Consider the following 22714-nt stretch of genomic DNA (forward strand, 5'->3'; position numbering starts at 1 on the left):
TTATTTCAAGTTTATTTCAAATTCATTATAGTACAATTCTCTGATATGCTTGGACTTTCGGTATATAAGGCGTGCTATTTTCGGCAATTGCTACACTGTACATTATTAGCGTGTCCTAAATTCTCCTTGGTCGCTAGCTCATCTGATTCAATAATTTATAAAGTACCACAAAAGAAACACAGAAGTGTGTGAATATTTCTTTTTGTCAGTGTGTGCTGTCTAGTTTGCAAAAATAAGCACGAGTAAGAGTTCTTATTGCAATGGCATTTATTTAATTTATATTTTTTTTTCCGATATCAATATACAAATCTTGTGTGGAAACACTTAATTTAGGACCCTGCATACTAGATGAATATTTGGATATCCGGAGCTTTAAGAAGTTCCCTTGACTAGAAAACATGGAAAAACTCCAATAATTACTATATTCTATAACACAAGGGTATACACAAATGTTTAAATGCAAGTGATGGAAGGAAAGGTGGATGTATGTTTCTCTTAGTTATTGGCAGCCATTTCTAAATTTTATATCATTAAAGGGTGCGTCTGCAACACTTAATGCTATGCTAGTGTGTATCATTAACCGTCGATTAAATGGATATTTTCTTGTTTCATTAAGCGTCAGTGTTGCTCTGCATTTGTGACGCTTAATGATATAATTCTATCATTAAGCGGCGATTTAGCATCAGCGGTTGAGAATGTCAACTATTAATGCAAAAATTTACGGCATTAAGCTTAATGATTGATATTTGTATTATTAAGCGGCGCTTTATCATTAGAGGTTGCTACAGTGTTTCATTATTGTTAAATAATTAGAAAATTATGGGCTGTCACGGTTCCAAAATTTTTCGGGTCGGGTCTGTTCTGTAAATTTTGGGTTTGGTTTCGGGTTTTACGGTTCGGTTATTTACATCTATTTTAAACCTTAATTTCATGAATTTTACTTGAAAAATCTTTATTTGTTACATTTAATTTACATTGAAAACAAGTCTTAACCATGTGAACGTCTAGACATCGGTGTGTAGAACTACTTGGCCTACTATTAGCCACAACCTGACCACTCCTGCTCGTTTTGATAATTATCTAATACTTCCGTGACAGGTGTTTTGTCATGGAATGAAGAGATTTCAGTTGTGATGTTTTTTTTATCACCGTTATCGTCATCATTCCTTTGATTTCGAGTTTTCGACACCATTTTTTGTATTGAACAGACTCTAATATATAAACTAGACCCTAACTGAAATCCGGAAAAATGGAACCAAAACCGAACCGAACAACTTGGACCGTGGTTCTCGGTTATTTCGGGTAATGTTGACAGCCCTATTACAAAACCATTTCATAATTACCAAGAATTTTACATGCATTATAAAGCAGTGTTTAACTAATCTTTTTCTTAGCCAAAAATCTCAAAATTGTTGAAAATAAATCTTGAAAAAAAGCCTTTGGTGTATCCTTAGAGAGACATATTTGGATGAGTGATTTTTACATTCATTATTTTCAGAAGAGTTCAAGGTTGAATATTATCACTGCACCAAGTTGCGACTTTTTGTGCATGCTGAGAAAATAACACATTAAAGAAAAAGTGTGATGAAATAGCTGAATCAAGCTATTCTGAATAGCTTTATCAAGCTAGATAGCTAAATCAAGAGATTGTGCTGGACCTGTTTTAATTTAAAAATCATGTTTCATAGTTAGGCGTAAAAAAAAAAATAAGTTTGTTTACAGTTACCTGACTGACCCTATATTTAATTGCCAACCCAGATTTTTTTTTTCAACGGAAGTCACTCGCCGGTCAGTTTAACTTTTACATGCAACTTAATCAGTCAAGCATTTGAAATCAAAATTGAAAGTACTAGAAACAAAAAAGCACCACACAATGGTAAAACTGTTTTGTATTTCAACCAATTCATGTGAATTTGTGTATTAAAAAAAATCAATAAAAAAAATTAAAAATCAAACCTACAAAACCAACCCTTTTTTATTTCAGCATGTAACAGTAATCGGACATATTTTTTTGTTTAGCCTTACCATTGGTTAGGTCAACAAAGCTGGTCAATATTTCACCATCAGGTCCTAATATACATTGACCAGCTCATTCAGCTGTTTATCAGAAATTGAAATAAAGTTGTTGTTATAATTAAGCCAGACTGTTCATTATCTGCACTTGCTTACCTTCATCCGAAGTCGACAGTCAATTCTAATTCCCAAGGTCATACTCAGTGTAGGTCTACTAGTAGTACGGCAGATTCTATATGTATCCATCAGCCGAGACGATACCAGGCATCACAAAGTCATTATTCATGAATAGATCTAATACACTTGAATTCTTTTACTAACGATAGGAAAAACACGAACAATTTTGACGAACCTCCATCATTATGGAAGCACATGCACATGCACAGCCTCATTGTATCAAATTCAAACTCCGATCCCGATTCTTACATGCATAAAATGCTGAATAGAACGAAGAACGCGGGAAGGGGGGAAATATCAGAAAACAATTAATTTTATCTTTACGCTTGATTTGTTTTTAAAGATACTACTAAATCATTAATTGAAATGGAGGAAAAATGAGTCTTAAAAAGGAACAGCGTACTTTTTTGTGAAAGGTCGAAGGCTTTCAGAAAAAAAATATGCGCGAACCGTTTGTTTTTGTTTTGTTTTGTTTTGGGGGGGTTTTTTTGGGGGGGGGGAGATGTCTTTTTTTTTTTCAATTCATGTCTAAATGAACAAAAAGTTTACTAAATAAATCATTTTGTTAAACACAAATGAATAAAAAAAAAGACTTATGAAAGCCGAAGACTAAAAAGAAGTAATTCGTTTTTAAGATTTGTTTCTCGATACAGGCCCGTAGGAAGCAATTTCACTTTGAGGGGGCACAACCATACATGTACATTTTCAGTTGGGGGTTCACTATCAACTACCAAAATTTCTTGACAATCAAAAAAAAAAAAAAAAAAAAAAAAAAAAGGTCATCAGACGTTATTATTGAGGGGGGCACAAGTATATAGTAGAGCTCTATGTTTTCTATAGTATTCTATATCGGCAAAATTATGGGGGGGGGGCACATCCCCCCGTACCCCCCCCCCCGGTTCCTATGGCCATGCGATAAATAAAATAATCTAATAGTAAATGCTTAACTTATTATTCGATTTTAGTGACAAGTATGTTACTTTGCGTCTAAATATACGGGGCCGTGATTGCATACTTACATTTGCACGCATTTATTACAGGTAATTTCTTCCACATTGGGACATATTTTATTGAAAAAAAAAGTCAAATGTTAGACACAACTTTGAAAACCTTCTCTTAATGCAACATTTTGTAAAATTTTCATAATATATAATTTGATTTATATAGTCTATTAGGAAAAAATTAGTTGTGTCAAAAATTAATATAAATCCCTAATGTACAATATATGATTCTTCTTAAAACTAGGATTTTTAGAAAAATGTCCATATTCATTTAGAAAAGCTTGTTAATAATCTTTAAAGCATTTTATGCACCAGAGAAGGAATCGTTCCCCCATAGCATCAGATGCACATCTATAATGAACAAATTTTTGAATGATAAAAGATTGTTCATTAGAGAATGTAATACTGTTGTATATTTTCTCAAAAAGAATAAATCAGGGACCTAATGGGCATTAACATTTTAGGATTGTAATTGTTTCATTTCTTTATGAGTAGTTAACCAAATTAACTTTAAAAAATAATAGCTATTCAATTTACACATGGATTTATCAAATAAATTTTTGCAATAAATGAAAAAAAAAATCCGAAATTGTTTCTCTTACAACCCGATTTATTATGAAGGCACACATATTTTATGTTATTTGAACTTTGTCGATGTGGAAAAAGTTTTGAAAAAAAAGCAACTTGTATTTCTATTCCAGGTTTAATCGGGATCAATAGGAGTTATGCACAACTCTCTCTCTCTCTCTCTCTCTCTCTCTCTCTCTCTCTCTCGTAAACACAACCGTAACACCTAGCTCTTGATCCACCACTGCACGTGAATATGCATGGATGCAAACTTTCTTAAACATGTTTAGTTCTAGCTGAGGGGGCAAGATTTTTGACCTACATACATGTACCATGAGCATTACCCTGGTTAATATCACGCTTTCTAAATCAGCATGGTCGTCTGCATAGGAACGCAGCGTCCTTGTCTATCGATTACAACTTGTACAAAGTTGATTTTAAAAGAAGGGGGACGGGGTACTGATGTCAATATGATTTGCAAGAAAAATGATAATTCAATAGTATTGATGACAAACAACCTTATTACGCACTGTATCATACATGTATTTGCTATCTACAGTATCAGAAATATGCTAATAATGAAAGGAAGAATGGTTAGTTTTAAGCTTTCTACAAGTGGCATCTTTTATCAGATTTTCTCTTTTAGAGAAGTATGGAAGGCAAGCTATTGACTATCTACTTCTCTAAAGAGAATACAATGGGGGAGATAAAAATACTCGACAAGCAATTAATAAACAGAAAAGGTCACTTTTAAAAACTCTAAAATGGAATAGATTTTTAAGTTTATTTTTCTTTTAAATGATTGTACGGTTCAGAGGATCGATAATCTTTGATTTGCAATTTATTTGGTTTGAGAAAATTTTGGTCTCATACATTTATAGACATGAACAATAATTTCGTCTTTTATTATTTCTAAGGGGAGGGGGACTTTTCTTACATAATTTGAAGCATAATTATACCAACAAAAAATGGAATAACTGGCTATATGTCTGGATGCACTACATTTCAAAGAATGAAAATAAAGGTAAACAACACAGATAATAAAGTACACGGATTCCCTATTCTATAAAATCTATAAAATATGCTATGATTTATAGTTTATATTTGGAAACTAAATTATTTTAAAAAAAAAATCACCTTGTATTTTATACTATTTATTTATTAGAATTCCTTCCAACTGTGCCCCACACATTTTTCTCAAAAGAACTTACATACGTTGACACATCAAGACCCCCAGTGAGCCTCTCGTTTACACTTCTGAATTCCAGACTTTGCTACGTCGGGAAAAACAGGTTTTTTGACCTACATTGCCCTGCTTTTTAACAAAGTTTTCTGCGTAGGAATGCGGAATTACTGTATCAATTTACAACTTGTGCAGAAATTCTGAAATACGACGAAACCGCACGTTAGCTAGCAAAGTTTTGCCTAATTCTTCTTTTCGGGAAGGGGGGGGGGGGGGCTCCAAAAAGAAGAAATATATATCTTAATGTGAATAGAATAGCATTTATTACCATATCAGGGAGCTAAGGGGCATTAACATATTATATAATATACAATTACAAACAAGCAGAGTGAATCGATTTAGTAAATCTTTAGTACTTCTAACATTTCATATCTAGACATGAATATTTATTATAATTAATTTATAGAATCATTCAATAATCAATGTACATCATAAAATAAGCTGCCATTTCCCTATTTAAAGCATGCACACCAAGTGGATTTCAAATCATTCCCAAAATGCATGAAAATCTTATAGCTATGGAATGAATATGATGATTTTGAAGTAATAAAGTCCCTGATTTTTCCCTAATAATAAGAGTGGATCATCAATTTCTCATATTCTGTCACAAATTTACATCTAAAAATCACTGTACATCATCAAAATATATCATCCAACATCATATGTCACATTGCGATAACAAGTAAATAGCTGCCATTTCCCTTCTTAAAGCCTGCACACCTAGTGGATTTCAAATCATTCCCAAAATGCATGAAAATCTTATGCCTATGAAATGAATATGATGATTTTAAAGTTATAAAGTCCCTGATTTTTCCCTAATAATAAGAGTGGATCATCAATTTCTCATATTCTGTCACAAATTTAAATCTAAAAATTCCCTAATTGGTCTTCATGCACAAAATAAATCATTTTCAGGCAATTGGATTTGTAGGTTTTGCATCACTCAATCAATGTATATAGAAAATACAATCACTTATTCCCTGTTTCAAACCAATTAGCTTGTGCTCATGTGCACAAGGGAATTTGGGTGAAAAAAACTAAGTCCAATTTGATTGAACATTTTCAGGTTTCTTTAGAATTTCATCAGGATTTCATGAAATCTTTGATGCACCCTTACTTGGCATTGGCAAAGTGATGAAGATGACACTAAACATTCAATAATCACTGTACATCATCAAAATATATCATCCAACATCACATGTCACATTGCGATAACAAGTAAATAGCTGCCATTTCCCTTCTTAAAGCCTGCACACCTAGTGGATTTCAAATCATTCCCAAAATGCATGAAAATCTTATGCCTATGAAATGAATATGATGATTTTAAAGTTATAAAGTCCCTGATTTTTCCCTAATAATAAGAGTGGATCATCAATTTCTCATATTCTGTCACAAATTTACATCTAAAAATTCCCTAATTGGTCTTCATGCACAAAATAAATCATTTTCAGGCAATTGGATTTGTAAGTTTTGCATCACTCAATCAATGTATATAGAAAATACAATCACTTATTCCCTGTTTCAAACCAATTAGCTTGTGCTCATGTGCACAAGGGAATTTGGGTGAAAAAAACTAAGTCCAATTTGATTGAACATTTTCAGGTTTCTTTAGAATTTCATCAGGATTTCATGAAATCTTTGATGCACCCTTACTTGGCATTGGCAAAGTGATGAAGATGACACTATACATTCAATAATCACTGTACATCATCAAAATATATCATCCAACATCATATGTCACATTGCGATAACAAGTAAATAGCTGCCATTTCCCTTCTTAAAGCCTGCACACCTAGTGGATTTCAAATCATTCCCAAAATGCATGAAAATCTTATGCCTATGAAATGAATATGATGATTTTAAAGTGATAAAGTCCCTGATTTTTCCCTAATAATAAGAGTGGATCATCAATTTCTCATATTCTGTCACAAATTTACATCTAAAAATTCCCTAATTGGTCTTCATGCACAAAATAAATCATTTTCAGGCAATTGGATTTGTAAGTTTTGCATCACTCAATCAATGTATATAGAAAATACAATCACTTATTCCCTGTTTCAAACCAATTAGCTTGTGCTCATGTGCACAAGGGAATTTGGGTGAAAAAAACTAAGTCCAATTTGATTGAACATTTTCAGGTTTCTTTAGAATTTCAGAAGGATTTCATGAAATCTTTGATGCACCCTTACTTGGCATTGGCAAAGTGATGAAGATGACACTAAACATTCAATAATCACTGTACATCATCAAAATATATCATCCAACATCACATGTCACATTGCAATAACAAGTAAATAGCTGCCATTTCCCTTCTTAAAGCCTGCACACCTAGTGGATTTCAAATCATTCCCAAAATGCATGAAAATCTTATGCCTATGAAATGAATATGATGATTTTAAAGTGATAAAGTCCCTGATTTTTCCCTAATAATAAGAGTGGATCATCAATTTCTCATATTCTGTCACAAATTTACATCTAAAAATTCCCTAATTGGTCTTCATGCACAAAATAAATCATTTTCAGGCAATTGGATTTGTAAGTTTTGCATCACTCAATCAATGTATATAGAAAATACAATCACTTATTCCCTGTTTCAAACCAATTAGCTTGTGCTCATGTGCACAAGGGAATTTGGGTGAAAAAAACTAAGTCCAATTTGATTGAACATTTTCAGGTTTCTTTAGAATTTCAGAAGGATTTCATGAAATCTTTGATGCACCCTTACTTGGCATTGGCAAAGTGATGAAGATGACACTAAACATTCAATAATCACTGTACATCATCAAAATATATCATCCAACATCACATGTCACATTGCGATAACAAGTAAATAGCTGCCATTTCCCTTCTTAAAGCCTGCACACCTAGTGGATTTCAAATCATTCCCAAAATGCATGAAAATCTTATGCCTATGAAATGAATATGATGATTTTAAAGTTATAAAGTCCCTGATTTTTCCCTAATAATAAGAGTGGATCATCAATTTCTCATATTCTGTCACAAATTTACATCTAAAAATTCCCTAATTGGTCTTCATGCACAAAATAAATCATTTTCAGGCAATTGGATTTGTAAGTTTTGCATCACTCAATCAATGTATATAGAAAATACAATCACTTATTCCCTGTTTCAAACCAATTAGCTTGTGCTCATGTGCACAAGGGAATTTGGGTGAAAAAAACTAAGTCCAATTTGATTGAACATTTTCAGGTTTCTTTAGAATTTCAGAAGGATTTCATGAAATCTTTGATGCACCCTTACTTGGCATTGGCAAAGTGATGAAGATGACACTAAACATTCAATAATCACTGTACATCATCAAAATATATCATCCAACATCATATGTCACATTGCAATAACAAGTAAATAGCTGCCATTTCCCTTCTTAAAGCCTGCACACCTAGTGGATTTCAAATCATTCCCAAAATGCATGAAAATCTTATGCCTATGAAATGAATATGATGATTTTAAAGTTATAAAGTCCCTGATTTTTCCCTAATAATAAGAGTGGATCATCAATTTCTCATATTCTGTCACAAATTTACACCTAAAAATTCCCTAATTGGTCTTCATGCACAAAATAAATCATTTTCAGGCAATTGGATTTGTAAGTTTTGCATCACTCAATCAATGTATATAGAAAATACAATCACTTATTCCCTGTTTCAAACCAATTAGCTTGTGCTCATGTGCACAAGGGAATTTGGGTGAAAAAAACTAAGTCCAATTTGATTGAACATTTTCAGGTTTCTTTAGAATTTCATCAGGATTTCATGAAATCTTTGATGCACCCTTACTTGGCATTGGCAAAGTGATGAAGATGACACTAAACATTCAATAATCACTGTACATCATCAAAATATATCATCCAACATCATATGTCACATTGCGATAACAAGTAAATAGCTGCCATTTCCCTTCTTAAAGCCTGCACACCTAGTGGATTTCAAATCATTCCCAAAATGCATGAAAATCTTATGCCTATGAAATGAATATGATGATTTTAAAGTTATAAAGTCCCTGATTTTTCCCTAATAATAAGAGTGGATCATCAATTTCTCATATTCTGTCACAAATTTACATCTAAAAATTCCCTAATTGGTCTTCATGCACAAAATAAATCATTTTCAGGCAATTGGATTTGTAAGTTTTGCATCACTCAATCAATGTATATAGAAAATACAATCACTTATTCCCTGTTTCAAACCAATTAGCTTGTGCTCATGTGCACAAGGGAATTTGGGTGAAAAAAACTAAGTCCAATTTGATTGAACATTTTCAGGTTTCTTTAGAATTTCAGAAGGATTTCATGAAATCTTTGATGCACCCTTACTTGGCATTGGCAAAGTGATGAAGATGACACTAAACATTCAATAATCACTGTACATCATCAAAATATATCATCCAACATCATATGTCACATTGCAATAACAAGTAAATAGCTGCCATTTCCCTTCTTAAAGCCTGCACACCTAGTGGATTTCAAATCATTCCCAAAATGCATGAAAATCTTATGCCTATGAAATGAATATGATGATTTTAAAGTTATAAAGTCCCTGATTTTTCCCTAATAATAAGAGTGGATCATCAATTTCTCATATTCTGTCACAAATTTACATCTAAAAATTCCCTAATTGGTCTTCATGCACAAAATAAATCATTTTCAGGCAATTGGATTTGTAAGTTTTGCATCACTCAATCAATGTATATAGAAAATACAATCACTTATTCCCTGTTTCAAACCAATTAGCTTGTGCTCATGTGCACAAGGGAATTTGGGTGAAAAAAACTAAGTCCAATTTGATTGAACATTTTCAGGTTTCTTTAGAATTTCAGAAGGATTTCATGAAATCTTTGATGCACCCTTACTTGGCATTGGCAAAGTGATGAAGATGACACTAAACATTCAATAATCACTGTACATCATCAAAATATATCATCCAACATCACATGTCACATTGCGATAACAAGTAAATAGCTGCCATTTCCCTTCTTAAAGCCTGCACACCTAGTGGATTTCAAATCATTCCCAAAATGCATGAAAATCTTATGCCTATGAAATGAATATGATGATTTTAAAGTTATAAAGTCCCTGATTTTTCCCTAATAATAAGAGTGGATCATCAATTTCTCATATTCTGTCACAAATTTACATCTAAAAATTCCCTAATTGGTCTTCATGCACAAAATAAATCATTTTCAGGCAATTGGATTTGTAAGTTTTGCATCACTCAATCAATGTATATAGAAAATACAATCACTTATTCCCTGTTTCAAACCAATTAGCTTGTGCTCATGTGCACAAGGGAATTTGGGTGAAAAAAACTAAGTCCAATTTGATTGAACATTTTCAGGTTTCTTTAGAATTTCATCAGGATTTCATGAAATCTTTGATGCACCCTTACTTGGCATTGGCAAAGTGATGAAGATGACACTATACATTCAATAATCACTGTACATCATCAAAATATATCATCCAACATCATATGTCACATTGCGATAACAAGTAAATAGCTGCCATTTCCCTTCTTAAAGCCTGCACACCTAGTGGATTTCAAATCATTCCCAAAATGCATGAAAATCTTATGCCTATGAAATGAATATGATGATTTTAAAGTTATAAAGTCCCTGATTTTTCCCTAATAATAAGAGTGGATCATCAATTTCTCATATTCTGTCACAAATTTACATCTAAAAATTCCCTAATTGGTCTTCATGCACAAAATAAATCATTTTCAGGCAATTGGATTTGTAAGTTTTGCATCACTCAATCAATGTATATAGAAAATACAATCACTTATTCCCTGTTTCAAACCAATTAGCTTGTGCTCATGTGCACAAGGGAATTTGGGTGAAAAAAACTAAGTCCAATTTGATTGAACATTTTCAGGTTTCTTTAGAATTTCAGAAGGATTTCATGAAATCTTTGATGCACCCTTACTTGGCATTGGCAAAGTGATGAAGATGACACTAAACATTCAATAATCACTGTACATCATCAAAATATATCATCCAACATCATATGTCACATTGCAATAACAAGTAAATAGCTGCCATTTCCCTTCTTAAAGCCTGCACACCTAGTGGATTTCAAATCATTCCCAAAATGCATGAAAATCTTATGCCTATGAAATGAATATGATGATTTTAAAGTTATAAAGTCCCTGATTTTTCCCTAATAATAAGAGTGGATCATCAATTTCTCATATTCTGTCACAAATTTACACCTAAAAATTCCCTAATTGGTCTTCATGCACAAAATAAATCATTTTCAGGCAATTGGATTTGTAAGTTTTGCATCACTCAATCAATGTATATAGAAAATACAATCACTTATTCCCTGTTTCAAACCAATTAGCTTGTGCTCATGTGCACAAGGGAATTTGGGTGAAAAAAACTAAGTCCAATTTGATTGAACATTTTCAGGTTTCTTTAGAATTTCAGAAGGATTTCATGAAATCTTTGATGCACCCTTACTTGGCATTGGCAAAGTGATGAAGATGACACTAAACATTCAATAATCACTGTACATCATCAAAATATATCATCCAACATCATATGTCACATTGCGATAACAAGTAAATAGCTGCCATTTCCCTTCTTAAAGCCTGCACACCTAGTGGATTTCAAATCATTCCCAAAATGCATGAAAATCTTATGCCTATGAAATGAATATGATGATTTTAAAGTTATAAAGTCCCTGATTTTTCCCTAATAATAAGAGTGGATCATCAATTTCTCATATTCTGTCACAAATTTACATCTAAAAATTCCCTAATTGGTCTTCATGCACAAAATAAATCATTTTCAGGCAATTGGATTTGTAAGTTTTGCATCACTCAATCAATGTATATAGAAAATACAATCACTTATTCCCTGTTTCAAACCAATTAGCTTGTGCTCATGTGCACAAGGGAATTTGGGTGAAAAAAACTAAGTCCAATTTGATTGAACATTTTCAGGTTTCTTTAGAATTTCAGAAGGATTTCATGAAATCTTTGATGCACCCTTACTTGGCATTGGCAAAGTGATGAAGATGACACTAAACATTCAATAATCACTGTACATCATCAAAATATATCATCCAACATCATATGTCACATTGCAATAACAAGTAAATAGCTGCCATTTCCCTTCTTAAAGCCTGCACACCTAGTGGATTTCAAATCATTCCCAAAATGCATGAAAATCTTATGCCTATGAAATGAATATGATGATTTTAAAGTTATAAAGTCCCTGATTTTTCCCTAATAATAAGAGTGGATCATCAATTTCTCATATTCTGTCACAAATTTACATCTAAAAATTCCCTAATTGGTCTTCATGCACAAAATAAATCATTTTCAGGCAATTGGATTTGTAAGTTTTGCATCACTCAATCAATGTATATAGAAAATACAATCACTTATTCCCTGTTTCAAACCAATTAGCTTGTGCTCATGTGCACAAGGGAATTTGGGTGAAAAAAACTAAGTCCAATTTGATTGAACATTTTCAGGTTTCTTTAGAATTTCAGAAGGATTTCATGAAATCTTTGATGCACCCTTACTTGGCATTGGCAAAGTGATGAAGATGACACTAAACATTCAATAATCACTGTACATCATCAAAATATATCATCCAACATCACATGTCACATTGCGATAACAAGTAAATAGCTGCCATTTCCCTTCTTAAAGCCTGCACACCTAGTGGATTTCAAATCATTCCCAAAATGCATGAAAATCTTATGCCTATGAAATGAATATGATGATTTTAAAGTGATAAAGTCCCTGATTTTTCCCTAATAATAAGAGTGGATCATCAATTTCTCATATTCTGTCACAAATTTACATCTAAAAATTCCCTAATTGGTCTTCATGCACAAAATAAATCATTTTCAGGCAATTGGATTTGTAAGTTTTGCATCACTCAATCAATGTATATAGAAAATACAATCACTTATTCCCTGTTTCAAACCAATTAGCTTGTGCTCATGTGCACAAGGGAATTTGGGTGAAAAAAACTAAGTCCAATTTGATTGAACATTTTCAGGTTTCTTTAGAATTTCATCAGGATTTCATGAAATCTTTGATGCACCCTTACTTGGCATTGGCAAAGTGATGAAGATGACACTATACATTCAATAATCACTGTACATCATCAAAATATATCATCCAACATCATATGTCACATTGCGATAACAAGTAAATAGCTGCCATTTCCCTTCTTAAAGCCTGCACACCTAGTGGATTTCAAATCATTCCCAAAATGCATGAAAATCTTATGCCTATGAAATGAATATGATGATTTTAAAGTTATAAAGTCCCTGATTTTTCCCTAATAATAAGAGTGGATCATCAATTTCTCATATTCTGTCACAAATTTACATCTAAAAATTCCCTAATTGGTCTTCATGCACAAAATAAATCATTTTCAGGCAATTGGATTTGTAAGTTTTGCATCACTCAATCAATGTATATAGAAAATACAATCACTTATTCCCTGTTTCAAACCAATTAGCTTGTGCTCATGTGCACAAGGGAATTTGGGTGAAAAAAACTAAGTCCAATTTGATTGAACATTTTCAGGTTTCTTTAGAATTTCAGAAGGATTTCATGAAATCTTTGATGCACCCTTACTTGGCATTGGCAAAGTGATGAAGATGACACTAAACATTCAATAATCACTGTACATCATCAAAATATATCATCCAACATCACATGTCACATTGCAATAACAAGTAAATAGCTGCCATTTCCCTTCTTAAAGCCTGCACACCTAGTGGATTTCAAATCATTCCCAAAATGCATGAAAATCTTATGCCTATGAAATGAATATGATGATTTTAAAGTGATAAAGTCCCTGATTTTTCCCTAATAATAAGAGTGGATCATCAATTTCTCATATTCTGTCACAAATTTACATCTAAAAATTCCCTAATTGGTCTTCATGCACAAAATAAATCATTTTCAGGCAATTGGATTTGTAAGTTTTGCATCACTCAATCAATGTATATAGAAAATACAATCACTTATTCCCTGTTTCAAACCAATTAGCTTGTGCTCATGTGCACAAGGGAATTTGGGTGAAAAAAACTAAGTCCAATTTGATTGAACATTTTCAGGTTTCTTTAGAATTTCATCAGGATTTCATGAAATCTTTGATGCACCCTTACTTGGCATTGGCAAAGTGATGAAGATGACACTAAACATTCAATAATCACTGTACATCATCAAAATATATCATCCAACATCACATGTCACATTGCGATAACAAGTAAATAGCTGCCATTTCCCTTCTTAAAGCCTGCACACCTAGTGGATTTCAAATCATTCCCAAAATGCATGAAAATCTTATGCCTATGAAATGAATATGATGATTTTAAAGTTATAAAGTCCCTGATTTTTCCCTAATAATAAGAGTGGATCATCAATTTCTCATATTCTGTCACAAATTTACATCTAAAAATTCCCTAATTGGTCTTCATGCACAAAATAAATCATTTTCAGGCAATTGGATTTGTAAGTTTTGCATCACTCAATCAATGTATATAGAAAATACAATCACTTATTCCCTGTTTCAAACCAATTAACTTGTGCTCATGTGCACAAGGGAATTTGGGTGAAAAAAACTAAGTCCAATTTGATTGAACATTTTCAGGTTTCTTTAGAATTTCAGAAGGATTTCATGAAATCTTTGATGCACCCTTACTTGGCATTGGCAAAGTGATGAAGATGACACTAAACATTCAATAATCACTGTACATCATCAAAATATATCATCCAACATCATATGTCACATTGCGATAACAAGTAAATAGCTGCCATTTCCCTTCTTAAAGCCTGCACACCTAGTGGATTTCAAATCATTCCCAAAATGCATGAAAATCTTATGCCTATGAAATGAATATGATGATTTTAAAGTTATAAAGTCCCTGATTTTTCCCTAATAATAAGAGTGGATCATCAATTTCTCATATTCTGTCACAAATTTACATCTAAAAATTCCCTAATTGGTCTTCATGCACAAAATAAATCATTTTCAGGCAATTGGATTTGTAAGTTTTGCATCACTCAATCAATGTATATAGAAAATACAATCACTTATTCCCTGTTTCAAACCAATTAGCTTGTGCTCATGTGCACAAGGGAATTTGGGTGAAAAAAACTAAGTCCAATTTGATTGAACATTTTCAGGTTTCTTTAGAATTTCAGAAGGATTTCATGAAATCTTTGATGCACCCTTACTTGGCATTGGCAAAGTGATGAAGATGACACTAAACATTCAATAATCACTGTACATCATCAAAATATATCATCCAACATCACATGTCACATTGCAATAACAAGTAAATAGCTGCCATTTCCCTTCTTAAAGCCTGCACACCTAGTGGATTTCAAATCATTCCCAAAATGCATGAAAATCTTATGCCTATGAAATGAATATGATGATTTTAAAGTGATAAAGTCCCTGATTTTTCCCTAATAATAAGAGTGGATCATCAATTTCTCATATTCTGTCACAAATTTACATCTAAAAATTCCCTAATTGGTCTTCATGCACAAAATAAATCATTTTCAGGCAATTGGATTTGTAGGTTTTGCATCACTCAATCAATGTATATAGAAAATACAATCACTTATTCCCTGTTTCAAACCAATTAGCTTGTGCTCATGTGCACAAGGGAATTTGGGTGAAAAAAACTAAGTCCAATTTGATTGAACATTTTCAGGTTTCTTTAGAATTTCAGAAGGATTTCATGAAATCTTTGATGCACCCTTACTTGGCATTGGCAAAGTGATGAAGATGACACTAAACATTCAATAATCACTGTACATCATCAAAATATATCATCCAACATCACATGTCACATTGCGATAACAAGTAAATAGCTGCCATTTCCCTTCTTAAAGCCTGCACACCTAGTGGATTTCAAATCATTCCCAAAATGCATGAAAATCTTATGCCTATGAAATGAATATGATGATTTTAAAGTGATAAAATCCCTGATTTTTCCCTAATAATAAGAGTGGATCATCAATTTCTCATATTCTGTCACAAATTTACATCTAAAAATTCCCTAATTGGTCTTCATGCACAAAATAAATCATTTTCAGGCAATTGGATTTGTAAGTTTTGCATCACTCAATCAATGTATATAGAAAATACAATCACTTATTCCCTGTTTCAAACCAATTAGCTTGTGCTCATGTGCACAAGGGAATTTGGGTGAAAAAAACTAAGTCCAATTTGATTGAACATTTTCAGGTTTCTTTAGAATTTCAGAAGGATTTCATGAAATCTTTGATGCACCCTTACTTGGCATTGGCAAAGTGATGAAGATGACACTAAACATTCAATAATCACTGTACATCATCAAAATATATCATCCAACATCATATGTCACATTGCGATAACAAGTAAATAGCTGCCATTTCCCTTCTTAAAGCCTGCACACCTAGTGGATTTCAAATCATTCCCAAAATGCATGAAAATCTTATGCCTATGAAATGAATATGATGATTTTAAAGTTATAAAGTCCCTGATTTTTCCCTAATAATAAGAGTGGATCATCAATTTCTCATATTCTGTCACAAATTTACATCTAAAAATTCCCTAATTGGTCTTCATGCACAAAATAAATCATTTTCAGGCAATTGGATTTGTAAGTTTTGCATCACTCAATCAATGTATATAGAAAATACAATCACTTATTCCCTGTTTCAAACCAATTAGCTTGTGCTCATGTGCACAAGGAAATTTGGGTGAAAAAAACTAAGTCCAATTTGATTGAACATTTTCAGGTTTCTTTAGAATTTCAGAAGGATTTCATGAAATCTTTGATGCACCCTTACTTGGCATTGGCAAAGTGATGAAGATGACACTAAACATTCAATAATCACTGTACATCATCAAAATATATCATCCAACATCATATGTCACATTGCGATAACAAGTAAATAGCTGCCATTTCCCTTCTTAAAGCCTGCACACCTAGTGGATTTCAAATCATTCCCAAAATGCATGAAAATCTTATGCCTATGAAATGAATATGATGATTTTAAAGTGATAAAGTCCCTGATTTTTCCCTAATAATAAGAGTGGATCATCAATTTCTCATATTCTGTCACAAATTTACATCTAAAAATTCCCTAATTGGTCTTCATGCACAAAATAAATCATTTTCAGGCAATTGGATTTGTAGGTTTTGCATCACTCAATCAATGTATATAGAAAATACAATCACTTATTCCCTGTTTCAAACCAATTAGCTTGTGCTCATGTGCACAAGGGAATTTGGGTGAAAAAAACTAAGTCCAATTTGATTGAACATTTTCAGGTTTCTTTAGAATTTCAGAGGGATTTCATGACATCTTTGATGCACCCTTACTTGGCATTGGCAAAGTGATGAAGATGACACTAAACATTCAATAATCACTGTACATCATCAAAATATATCATCCAACATCATATGTCACATTGCGATAACAAGTAAATAGCTGCCATTTCCCTTCTTAAAGCCTGCACACCTAGTGGATTTCAAATCTTTCCCAAAATGCATGAAAATCTTATGCCTATGAAATGAATATGATGATATTAAAGTTATAAAGTCCCTGATTTTTCCCTAATAATAAGAGTGGATCATCAATTTCTCATATTCTGTCACAAATTTACATCTAAAAATTCCCTAATTGGTCTTCATGCACAAAATAAATCATTTTCAGGCAATTGGATTTGTAAGTTTTGCATCACTCAATCAATGTATATAGAAAATACAATCACTTATTCCCTGTTTCAAACCAATTAGCTTGTGCTCATGTGCACAAGGGAATTTGGGTGAAAAAAACTAAGTCCAATTTGATTGAACATTTTCAGGTTTCTTTAGAATTTCAGAAGGATTTCATGAAATCTTTGATGCACTCTTACTTGGCATTGGCAAAGTGATGAAGATGACACTAAACATTCAATAATCACTGTACATCATCAAAATATATCATCCAACATCATATGTCACATTGCGATAACAAGTAAATAGCTGCCATTTCCCTTCTTAAAGCCTGCACACCTAGTGGATTTCAAATCATTCCCAAAATGCATGAAAATCTTATGCCTATGAAATGAATATGATGATTTTAAAGTGATAAAGTCCCTGATTTTTCCCTAATAATAAGAGTGGATCATCAATTTCTCATATTCTGTCACAAATTTACATCTAAAAATTCCCTAATTGGTCTTCATGCACAAAATAAATCATTTTCAGGCAATTGGATTTGTAAGTTTTGCATCACTCAATCAATGTATATAGAAAATACAATCACTTATTCCCTGTTTCAAACCAATTAGCTTGTGCTCATGTGCACAAGGGAATTTGGGTGAAAAAAACTAAGTCCAATTTGATTGAACATTTTCAGGTTTCTTTAGAATTTCAGAAGGATTTCATGAAATCTTTGATGCACCCTTACTTGGCATTGGCAAAGTGATGAAGATGACACTAAACATTCAATAATCACTGTACATCATCAAAATATATCATCCAACATCATATGTCACATTGCGATAACAAGTAAATAGCTGCCATTTCCCTTCTTAAAGCCTGCACACCTAGTGGATTTCAAATCTTTCCCAAAATGCATGAAAATCTTATGCCTATGAAATGAATATGATGATTTTAAAGTTATAAAGTCCCTGATTTTTCCCTAATAATAAGAGTGGATCATCAATTTCTCATATTCTGTCACAAATTTACATCTAAAAATTCCCTAATTGGTCTTCATGCACAAAATAAATCATTTTCAGGCAATTGGATTTGTAAGTTTTGCATCACTCAATCAATGTATATAGAAAATACAATCACTTATTCCCTGTTTCAAACCAATTAGCTTGTGCTCATGTGCACAAGGGAATTTGGGTGAAAAAAACTAAGTCCAATTTGATTGAACATTTTCAGGTTTCTTTAGAATTTCATCAGGATTTCATGAAATCTTTGATGCACCCTTACTTGGCATTGGCAAAGTGATGAAGATGACACTATACATTCAATAATCACTGTACATCATCAAAATATATCATCCAACATCATATGTCACATTGCGATAACAAGTAAATAGCTGCCATTTCCCTTCTTAAAGCCTGCACACCTAGTGGATTTCAAATCATTCCCAAAATGCATGAAAATCTTATGCCTATGAAATGAATATGATGATTTTAAAGTTATAAAGTCCCTGATTTTTCCCTAATAATAAGAGTGGATCATCAATTTCTCATATTCTGTCACAAATTTACATCTAAAAATTCCCTAATTGGTCTTCATGCACAAAATAAATCATTTTCAGGCAATTGGATTTGTAAGTTTTGCATCACTCAATCAATGTATATAGAAAATACAATTACTTATTCCCTGTTTCAAACCAATTAGCTTGTGCTCATGTGCACAAGGGAATTTGGGTGAAAAAAACTAAGTCCAATTTGATTGAACATTTTCAGGTTTCTTTAGAATTTCAGAAGGATTTCATGAAATCTTTGATGCACCCTTACTTGGCATTGGCAAAGTGATGAAGATGACACTAAACATTCAATAATCACTGTACATCATCAAAATATATCATCCAACATCATATGTCACATTGCGATAACAAGTAAATAGCTGCCATTTCCCTTCTTAAAGCCTGCACACCTAGTGGATTTCAAATCTTTCCCAAAATGCATGAAAATCTTATGCCTATGAAATGAATATGATGATTTTAAAGTGATAAAGTCCCTGATTTTTCCCTAATAATAAGAGTGGATCATCAATTTCTCATATTCTGTCACAAATTTACATCTAAAAATTCCCTAATTGGTCTTCATGCACAAAATAAATCATTTTCAGGCAATTGGATTTGTAAGTTTTGCATCACTCAATCAATGTATATAGAAAATACAATCACTTATTCCCTGTTTCAAACCAATTAGCTTGTGCTCATGTGCACAAGGGAATTTGGGTGAAAAAAACTAAGTCCAATTTGATTGAACATTTTCAGGTTTCTTTAGAATTTCAGAAGGATTTCATGAAATCTTTGATGCACCCTTACTTGGCATTGGCAAAGTGATGAAGATGACACTAAACATTCAATAATCACTGTACATCATCAAAATATATCATCCAACATCATATGTCACATTGCGATAACAAGTAAATAGCTGCCATTTCCCTTCTTAAAGCCTGCACACCTAGTGGATTTCAAATCTTTCCCAAAATGCATGAAAATCTTATGCCTATGAAATGAATATGATGATTTTAAAGTTATAAAGTCCCTGATTTTTCCCTAATAATAAGAGTGGATCATCAATTTCTCATATTCTGTCACAAATTTACATCTAAAAATTCCCTAATTGGTCTTCATGCACAAAATAAATCATTTTCAGGCAATTGGATTTGTAAGTTTTGCATCACTCAATCAATGTATATAGAAAATACAATCACTTATTCCCTGTTTCAAACCAATTAGCTTGTGCTCATGTGCACAAGGGAATTTGGGTGAAAAAAACTAAGTCCAATTTGATTGAACATTTTCAGGTTTCTTTAGAATTTCAGAAGGATTTCATGAAATCTTTGATGCACCCTTACTTGGCATTGGCAAAGTGATGAAGATGACACTAAACATTCAATAATCACTGTACATCATCAAAATATATCATCCAACATCATATGTCACATTGCGATAACAAGTAAATAGCTGCCATTTCCCTTCTTAAAGCCTGCACACCTAGTGGATTTCAAATCATTCCCAAAATGCATGAAAATCTTATGCCTATGAAATGAATATGATGATTTTAAAGTGATAAAGTCCCTGATTTTTCCCTAATAATAAGAGTGGATCATCAATTTCTCATATTCTGTCACAAATTTACATCTAAAAATTCCCTAATTGGTCTTCATGCACAAAATAAATCATTTTCAGGCAATTGGATTTGTAAGTTTTGCATCACTCAATCAATGTATATAGAAAATACAATCACTTATTCCCTGTTTCAAACCAATTAGCTTGTGCTCATGTGCACAAGGGAATTTGGGTGAAAAAAACTAAGTCCAATTTGATTGAACATTTTCAGGTTTCTTTAGAATTTCAGAAGGATTTCATGAAATCTTTGATGCACCCTTACTTGGCATTGGCAAAGTGATGAAGATGACACTAAACATTCAATAATCACTGTACATCATCAAAATATATCATCCAACATCACATGTCACATTGCGATAACAAGTAAATAGCTGCCATTTCCCTTCTTAAAGCCTGCACACCTAGTGGATTTCAAATCTTTCCCAAAATGCATGAAAATCTTATGCCTATGAAATGAATATGATGATTTTAAAGTGATAAAGTCCCTGATTTTTCCCTAATAATAAGAGTGGATCATCAATTTCTCATATTCTAGCTGTCACAAATTTACATCTAAAAATTCCCTAATTGGTCTTCATGCACAAAATAAATCATTTTCAGGCAATTGGATTTGTAAGTTTTGCATCACTCAATCAATGTATATAGAAAATACAATCACTTATTCCCTGTTTCAAACCAATTAGCTTGTGCTCATGTGCACAAGGGAATTTGGGTGAAAAAAACTAAGTCCAATTTGATTGAACATTTTCAGGTTTCTTTAGAATTTCAGAAGGATTTCATGAAATCTTTGATGCACCCTTACTTGGCATTGGCAAAGTGATGAAGATGACACTATACATTCAATAATCACTGTACATCATCAAAATATATCATCCAACATCATATGTCACATTGCGATAACAAGTAAATAGCTGCCATTTCCCTTCTTAAAGCCTGCACACCTAGTGGATTTCAAATCATTCCCAAAATGCATGAAAATCTTATGCCTATGAAATGAATATGATGATTTTAAAGTTATAAAGTCCCTGATTTTTCCCTAATAATAAGAGTGGATCATCAATTTCTCATATTCTGTCACAAATTTACATCTAAAAATTCCCTAATTGGTCTTCATGCACAAAATAAATCATTTTCAGGCAATTGGATTTGTAAGTTTTGCATCACTCAATCAATGTATATAGAAAATACAATCACTTATTCCCTGTTTCAAACCAATTAGCTTGTGCTCATGTGCACAAGGGAATTTGGGTGAAAAAAACTAAGTCCAATTTGATTGAACATTTTCAGGTTTCTTTAGAATTTCAGAAGGATTTCATGAAATCTTTGATGCACCCTTACTTGGCATTGGCAAAGTGATGAAGATGACACTAAACATTCAATAATCACTGTACATCATCAAAATATATCATCCAACATCATATGTCACATTGCGATAACAAGTAAATAGCTGCCATTTCCCTTCTTAAAGCCTGCACACCTAGTGGATTTCAAATCATTCCCAAAATGCATGAAAATCTTATGCCTATGAAATGAATATGATGATTTTAAAGTGATAAAGTCCCTGATTTTTCCCTAATAATAAGAGTGGATCATCAATTTCTCATATTCTGTCACAAATTTACATCTAAAAATTCCCTAATTGGTCTTCATGCACAAAATAAATCATTTTCAGGCAATTGGATTTGTAAGTTTTGCATCACTCAATCAATGTATATAGAAAATACAATCACTTATTCCCTGTTTCAAACCAATTAGCTTGTGCTCATGTGCACAAGGGAATTTGGGTGAAAAAAACTAAGTCCAATTTGATTGAACATTTTCAGGTTTCTTTAGAATTTCAGAAGGATTTC

At 32.4% G+C, this 22714-nt stretch overlaps 1 protein-coding gene and 1 long non-coding RNA gene across 3 annotated transcripts in view; both read right to left on the reverse strand.

The window, feature by feature from the left end:
• The window catches only part of LOC133199734 (uncharacterized), a 66051-nt gene extending 63667 nt beyond the window's left edge, over positions 1 to 2384 (reverse strand). For both annotated transcript variants that reach the window (XR_009722821.1, XR_009722822.1), the window contains exon 1: positions 2170 to 2384. This is a non-coding gene — a long non-coding RNA (uncharacterized LOC133199734). The remainder of the gene's footprint in view (positions 1 to 2169) is intronic.
• LOC133199747 (low-density lipoprotein receptor-related protein 6-like) overlaps positions 1 to 22714 on the reverse strand; it is a 314855-nt gene that overhangs the window by 232751 nt on the left and 59390 nt on the right. The window lies entirely within an intron of this gene.

The sequence above is a fragment of the Saccostrea echinata genome, unplaced genomic scaffold, assembly GCF_033153115.1.
Source record: "Saccostrea echinata isolate AGI-Se365-2 ecotype Australia unplaced genomic scaffold, CSIRO_AGI_Sech_v1 ptg000035l, whole genome shotgun sequence".
Taxonomy (NCBI): domain Eukaryota; kingdom Metazoa; phylum Mollusca; class Bivalvia; order Ostreida; family Ostreidae; genus Saccostrea; species Saccostrea echinata.